We start from the raw sequence: 7,620 nt of genomic DNA, 5'->3' as shown, positions 1-7,620 counted from the left end.
AAAGAAAGAAGAACACTTAATTTCTTCCCTAAGTTAGGATTTTTGAGGTATCATCGAATCAAAATATATATAAAAAAATAAATAAAAACCCTGTAAAATCCACCTCAGACCATCTAGAATAAAATTGTTTTTTGTGGGCCTGCCAGTCTCCAGACCCCTGTTTGTCCCATTTGGTGTGTTTTGAAAGGATGTAAAAAAAAAGCAAAGATAAAGGTAAGACTAAACTTCTTTCCATAGTCATTTTTCTTCAAGGTATCACTAAATCAAAAGAGTCGGTGAACACTCTAAAATGCACCTCAGAAGATCTACAAAACCTGTGGCTTCTGGGGGACTGGCAGTCTCCAGACTTCCCGGTTACTTTGGTTATTTCCTTAACAGTTATTACAGTTAGGGGGGGTGTTGAAAGGACCAAAAAAAAGATGATGAATAATGCAAAATGTCTGAAAATGCTGAACAAGTAAACTGGACAATTTGGGGAGATCATAATGGAAAGAATGGGGCATTGAAGGGTTTGTGTGTGTGTGTGTGTGTGTGTGTGTGTGTGTGTGTGTGTGTGTGTGTGTGTGTGTGTGTGTATGTGTGTGTGTACAAGGGGGAGTGTGGCCTGTGGAAGTGCCATGGAGGATTTCAGCTAGGGTGCAAGCAATTTAGCTACAAACCTTCCTACACAAAAAGTAATTCTTCATACAGATGACTACAAAGAAATAAACAGCAAGTTTCTATTTTTAAACACCTAAAACCAAAAGTAGTATGATACTAAATTTACACAGAAAAAAGTTACTTTTTACACTAAGTGGTTGCTCTCCACTGTATGTTACTTGCATTGCTTACATTTGTGTGCAAATGTCCTCCAGCCTTGAGAATGCACCTTCTGACCATGATATGACCTGTGACCTCAGTGTCATGACTGCTAGACGTGTGTGTGTGTTGGGTACAAAACACTAAATTAACACTTTTGTTCTTATACACAACTTATAAAGCTCTTTATCAATTAGAATGAAAGTGCTACCTTACATAAGAATGTTTATTTATGTATTTGTTAACTGGGGTAGAGCACTAATCTGCATTTTCATCAGCTCACATTTTTTTCCCGGTTGTGCATGGGGACTGGGGGAGTCAATGCACATGGACTTTTTTCGAACTCATGTCCAAGGAGCACTGTCTGGTTAATAACTTGATCTGAGTAACACACCAGCAGCAGGCAAATCAAGGCAGAAGCAATCAAACCCTGTACTTCCACTGGCTGCATAAATCAGCTCATTACCACCTTGGAGCCTTAATCTGCTGGCACTACAACTGTTATTACAAAAAAAAAAAAACATTTAAGGAAACATTTCATGCAGCACCTGTAAATATGCATTTTATTTGTTATCTTACGCTGACATAAGAATCAGCACATGTATATTTGTTTTTTTTTTTTTGATTAGTTGGAAGGGGTTGGCATAATGGTTAAGGTCCTTACCTCACAGATAAAAAGTACAAGGTTTGATTCTTTTATCTGGTTATTGGCTAAGCTTTAAAGGTCTGTAAACTAATAGCTTAGTATTTACCTATGTCTGTATCATAGTTTTATTCAGTATCATAGTATTATTCAGTCATTTGGGGGTGGTATAATGGTTAAGATATTTGCCTCACAGGTTTGATCCTCAGTTTTGGAAGAGAAATTGTCTAGGCTTAAAATGTTCCAGAAGAGCAACTAGTCTAGTATTTTATTTATTTATTTACTGACATTTGTTGACTGGGAAAGTCCACTGGGTCAGTAACCCATTTTCAGTGGAAGCCAGGGGAGACTCCACAAGTAATATACAAACTTAACAAAAATTTATATTTGAGTACATACATAAGCAGAAATATATAAATACAGCACAGTATAAGAGTACAATATTAAATCTTGCCATTGCAATATACAAGGCAAAAGTTACAAATATAAAAGCAGAGTTATGCGGCAGTATCATTATAGTGTGTAATAGAGAAAAATCGTACAACTGTAAAGAAGGCAGAAGTATTTAAAACATGGTATTTGTAATCTGAAATACAGAATTAATTAGGGACAGTTTTATGGTGGCCTGATTGTTTTGCAGGGGCAAGAGACATTATTTAGATAATATGTTTTTAGTGCTGATTTAAAGGTTTTTATGCAGACAATTTGAGTTATGTGGGAGGGTAAGGAATTCCAAAGTTTAGCAATGCTATGCGAGTACAGACATTGTCCAGCTCTTTTGTTGGGTTTGGCTACTGTTAATAGCTGTTTGCCTGAGGATCTAAGTGTTTGCTTAGGAGTATAAGTTTGCAGAATTGAGCAGAGTGCTGGGCAGGTGTTAGGTTTAAAAATTAGTTTGTGGGCTAGAGTTAACTGAGTATAACAGAGATAGTTGGGGAACTTGAGCCAGTTCAGTTCTGAAATTGCTTGGCAGTGGTGTGAGCAGTTAGGCCTTCCTGAGGCAAATTTAGCTATTTTATAGTAGCAAGATTATAGTTTATTGCTGAGGGATAAGTGAAGGTTAGTAAAGATAGCACTACCATATAGAAGGGATGAGTAAGGTACTGGCCAGTTTTGTTTTGGTGTGATTGTCAAGGTAGAATTTTTTGCCAATAAGGTTTTCCCAGTTTTAAAGGGTGTTTTCTTTATTGCATTGAGAATATGTGGATCAGATGTGAGTTTGTCATCTATTGTCATGCCTGGTAGTGTAGCTGTTTTTACTCTTTCAATTTCTGTCCTATCTTTAGAGAAAAAAATTGAATTCTATATCTGGTGGTTTTGTAGAGAACAAGAGAAGTTTTGTTTTTTTTGGGGGGGTTTAACAGCAGTTGCGCATTATTTAGCCAGGATTCTATCGAAGTAAATACATTTTGATTAACTGTGAGGAGGTCAGAGAAATTGTTCGAGGTAGATATTATTGTAGGCTCGTTGGCGTATTGGATAAGATTACCTAGTTAGGAAGCTTTGTGAAGATCATTGATGAAGGTATTAAAGAGTAGTGGCCCTAGAATGGAACCTTGTGAGACTCCTATACTGTTTGCCTGATTATCAGATTGTACGTTATGCCATCTTACTGATTGCTCTCTATTGTTTACGTAAGAGGTAAACCAGTTGAGAGGTTTGGGGGAACATCTTAGTTTTGATAGTTGGTTTAGAAGTTTAGTATGTGATACTGTGTCAAAGCCTTAGATAGATCCAGTGGAATCACTGAAGTAGGGTGACCAGCATCCAAGGCTTAGTTGACAGTATCAATGAATGAGAGCAGGGCTGTAATAGTGCTGTGCCCTGGACGGAACCCATGTTGGGTGGGGAAGAAGAGCATTATCCAAGAGGTATTTGAGTAACTGTGTCTGTACACATTTTTCTAATATTTTTGATAATGGAGAAAGTATAGAGACAGGGCGATAGTTAGAGAGTTCATGGGAATTTCTGCCTTTGTGTAGTGGAGTAATAATAGATTTTTCCACAAATGCGGCACATATTCTGAGACAAAGCGATTTATAAAAATGCTAACTGGATATGTGATCATGTTTGTTGCTAGTTGTAAATATTCTGGGGGCATATTATCAGCAGAAAGAGAGCAGGGTTTGAGTTTGTTTAGGAGTTTGAGTATAAGAGAGGTGGGTAGGGCTGAATAGAAAATGAAGGAGTTGAGGGAGTATTAGTAGATATGTCTGGGGCAGGGAGTGTGTTGTTATCATGTAAGCAATTAGTTGTATATTGGGAGTTTGAGTTTAAGTTTGTTGATGAGTCTTTGATTAGCTTTTGAATGGTAGTAATGAAATGGGTGTTAAAGTCATGGGAAATTTGTTGTGGAGTCTTATTGGGTGAAGGGGATGGGTTTTGTAAAGTGCCAGGATTAAGCAGAGTGGAGACTGACTTCCAGAACTGTTTTGGATTGTTGTTTAAGGTGGATAACCGAGGGGAAAAGTAGTTTTTTTTTTTAATCTTGTGTGGCTAGCTTTTTGGCTTTATTTTAGAATTATTTGTAATTAAGTTCATGTTGTTTTTTTTTTTTTTTTTTTGCCACGTTTTCCATGCAGTAAGCTTTGTTTAATCTGTTTTGTCAACCAAGGGGCATGGTTAACTTTTGTTCACTTGGTTCGTATAGGGGCTAAACTGTTGAGAGTGTCCAGAAAAAGTTTGTTGAAGTAGATAACAGCCTCGTCTAAGGGGAATGATTTTAGTAGGAGCCAGTTTTGAGCTTTCAAAATTCTTAAGAAGTGTTTGGTCAAAGTGGATGAGATTCCTAGATGTTTTGTAGGAGTGTGTTTTGATTGTTTGAGGGTGAGTCCTATGGGTGTATGCTGGGAGGTGGTCACTTAGTATGTTGGGTAGGGTGCCAGATTTTGAGTAATTGTGAGTATGGGATACTAATATCCAATCTAAAGTAGACTCTGGTCCTGTGGATAGACCATGGGTAGGCTGTGTGAAGCTATATACATTTATACTATTGACTGTAGAGTTGGAAGTTAGGTTTTGCCAATTAATGTTCATGTCTTCTAGGATTACGGTTTCTTGTGAGACATTCTGGTTTATCCAGGATACAAAATCCACTAGAATGGAAATATTGTGACCCCGGGGGATGTAAACTATTGCAATACTTAGATGTTTGTTGCTGTTAATGTGGAAGGATGTTAGTAAAAATTCTAAATTTCTGAAAGTAGTAGGTAGTACTTACCTATAAGGGGGTAGGGAGCAACTGGGCATTAGGAAAGTTTCCCCACTGCTTCTTACAGCTGCCATTCAACTTTTTGTTGTTTTAGAAATAAATAAACTAATACTTTATATTCATGATTTTGCAGCTGCTAAGTGGCTGTCCTTGGGTACTCCTGTAGCTGAGACCCCAGGCAGCTGCCTAAATTGCCCCAGTTAAAATCTGCCACTAGTGAAGATGGCCCCAAGTGACTTGACCATGTTAGTACTTTATTCTAGTTGATAAACGACTTCATACTTTCTGCATAAGAAAAGTTATAACTGCATTTATGACTGTGAGGATGTTATGCCCATTCATGAAGCCACAGTTCCCAAACTAATATTCCTTCTAACACAACACTGGGTAATAGGCCCCCTAATTCTCTCCTGACCTGCCAACTAAATATCAGAAGCATAAACAATAAGGGCCATAATCTGCATGCCCTCTTAGCAGTTTACTCCCCTGATGTATTATGTCTTACGGAGACCTGGCTAAAACCGGTAACTAAAGACAATGAGGTAATACCACCAGGGTAAGACATAGATTAGATCGTACTACTAGGAAGGGTGATGGGGTAGTTGTACTCTATAAAAATGCACTAGATGCTACTACAGTCTCCCTACAACCACCTCAGTTTAATAATGCAGAAATTCTTATTACCAAACTACAGATTAACAATAACAAATGCATAAACATTGTCTGCATTTACATTCCCCCAGGTAATAATACAAACACCCTAGAGGACATCCTCCACTGGTTATCCAGTACCTACCCCCAGGAAACTATAGTGGTTGGAGATTTTAACATTGATTGGAACACCTGTTCCTCAGAATCTCCTACAACCCATGTCAACCTACATAGTTTTACACAGCTCATATCCTCCCCCACCAGGATAGGCAGACCCAATAACAAAGACAGTATCCTAGACTGGATACTTATCAACAGCCACCCGTATATGTACAAGTCAGGGACCCTCCCAGATGACTTAAGTGACCACTTACTTACATACATTATCAAGCACAAGGTGGACAACCCCCACCAGACCACCTTTAAAACCATCAGAAATAATAAGAACTTCAACTCCACCAATTTTTAAAATGAACTTAAAGCTTGCAATTGGTCAATCCTAAAACACCTTTCACTGGACGATGCAGTAGCATACTTTAATTCCATACTCCTTACTTTTCTTGATTCACACGAGTCTGCTCGCTCCATTAGAACCAAAACAAAAACTGCCCTGTGGCTCTCAAAAGAGTCCAAATCTAAAATCATAGCTACAGATATGGTGTGGGACAAATGGCATGCCACAAAAGACACACTAAATCAACTCCAATACCGACAGCTAAGGAATCACACAAAAAATATATATTATACTAGATAAAAAAAAAAACTTCTACTACCATCTTCAACAAAAACATCATAACAAACCTCAAAAGTTTTGGGCAGGAATAAACAAACTTCTTCACCCAGGGCAATCCTCCACTCCTACCCCGTCAGCTTCCAACCATAAATCCCCAGAGGATATTGCAAATACCTTCAATAGTTTCTCAACAGAGACTATCCAATCCCTAGCCAGCCACCTGGCACTCAACTGCTCCAACCCAAATTCTGCCACAGCCAATACCCCACTCTCCTTTAGCTAATACCCCACTCTCCTTTAGCTAATACCCCAGTCTCCTTTAGCTTTCAGCCTGTTTCTACATCACTTATCAGATCTCTAATTAAGAAATTAAAACTAACTACTCTAGCAGCTGATCTCCTCCCACCAGAGTATCTGCAAAAGCAGCAGATGCCATAGCACACCCCATCTCCATCATAATCAACAGAACCTTATCTGAAGCCACCATCCCCTCCATTTGGAAAAAATCTCATCTAATACCACCCCATAAAGGAGGCAACTCCTTCGAACTGTCAAACTTTAGACCCATTGCTATTCTGTCACCATTGGCTACAATTATGGAGAAATGTGTCCATAAACAACTTATGCATTACCTTACCCAGAATAAGCTGTTGGCTAACTCTCAGCACGATTTTAGGCCACACCACAGTACCACCTCAGCCCTCATATCCTTCTCTAACACCATAAACCATAACCGAAATAATAGCAAGCTTTCCGCTGCCCTCTTTATAGATCTGTCCAAGGCCTTCGATATGGTCAACCACCAAATACTCATGCACACCCTTAAGGCATTCTCACTAAAGAGCCATATGCTTCAATGGTTCCAATTTTACCTGTGTGGTAGACAACAATCCATCCTATGGCAGGACAAACTATCAATCTGTCTACCCGTCACCCTAGGTGTCCCCCAGGGTTCCATACTAGGATCCCTTCTTTTATCTCTCTTTATTAATGACCTTCCCATTATCATCCCAAATGCTACCTGTATCCAATATGCAGATGAGTCCACCTTGATTTGTTCAGCCACCTTCCTGATAGATCTAATGACATTAACCCAGAATACTTTCAATATAGTTGAAAACTGGCTCTCTAACCATTAGCTGATATTAAACCCTAACAAAACAAAGTTGCTTCTTTTCACCTTCACTTGTAAGTCTTCCTCACTACTCTTTACCATAAAATCTAATAATGGTACCATTATCTCCCCAGATACACAGACCAAACTCTTAGGTGTCACAATAAACAACACCCTCAAATTTGATATCCATGTCAATCAAACTATCAAAACCATTAACAAAAAAACTTGGCTCCCTCTATAAGATCAAGCCTTTCCTTACTTAATTTGCTAGGACTGCTATTGCTCATTCCCATCTACTCCCCACTCTTCTCTATGCCTCCCCTCTACTCACTAATTCTAACAAATTTGTTCTTGGCAAACTCTCCAGCTGTTATAACCATATTGCTAGATTTGCAACAGGCATGGCCTATAGGACCCACCACTGTTACAACCTAAATCTTATGGGGTGGCTAGAAAGGCCTAGCCTA

The sequence above is a fragment of the Protopterus annectens genome, chromosome 2.part0 (genome assembly GCF_019279795.1).
Source record: "Protopterus annectens isolate FY-2018-M chromosome 2.part0, PAN1.0, whole genome shotgun sequence".
NCBI lineage: Eukaryota > Metazoa > Chordata > Ceratodontiformes > Protopteridae > Protopterus > Protopterus annectens.
This window is presented reverse-complemented; position numbering follows the sequence as displayed.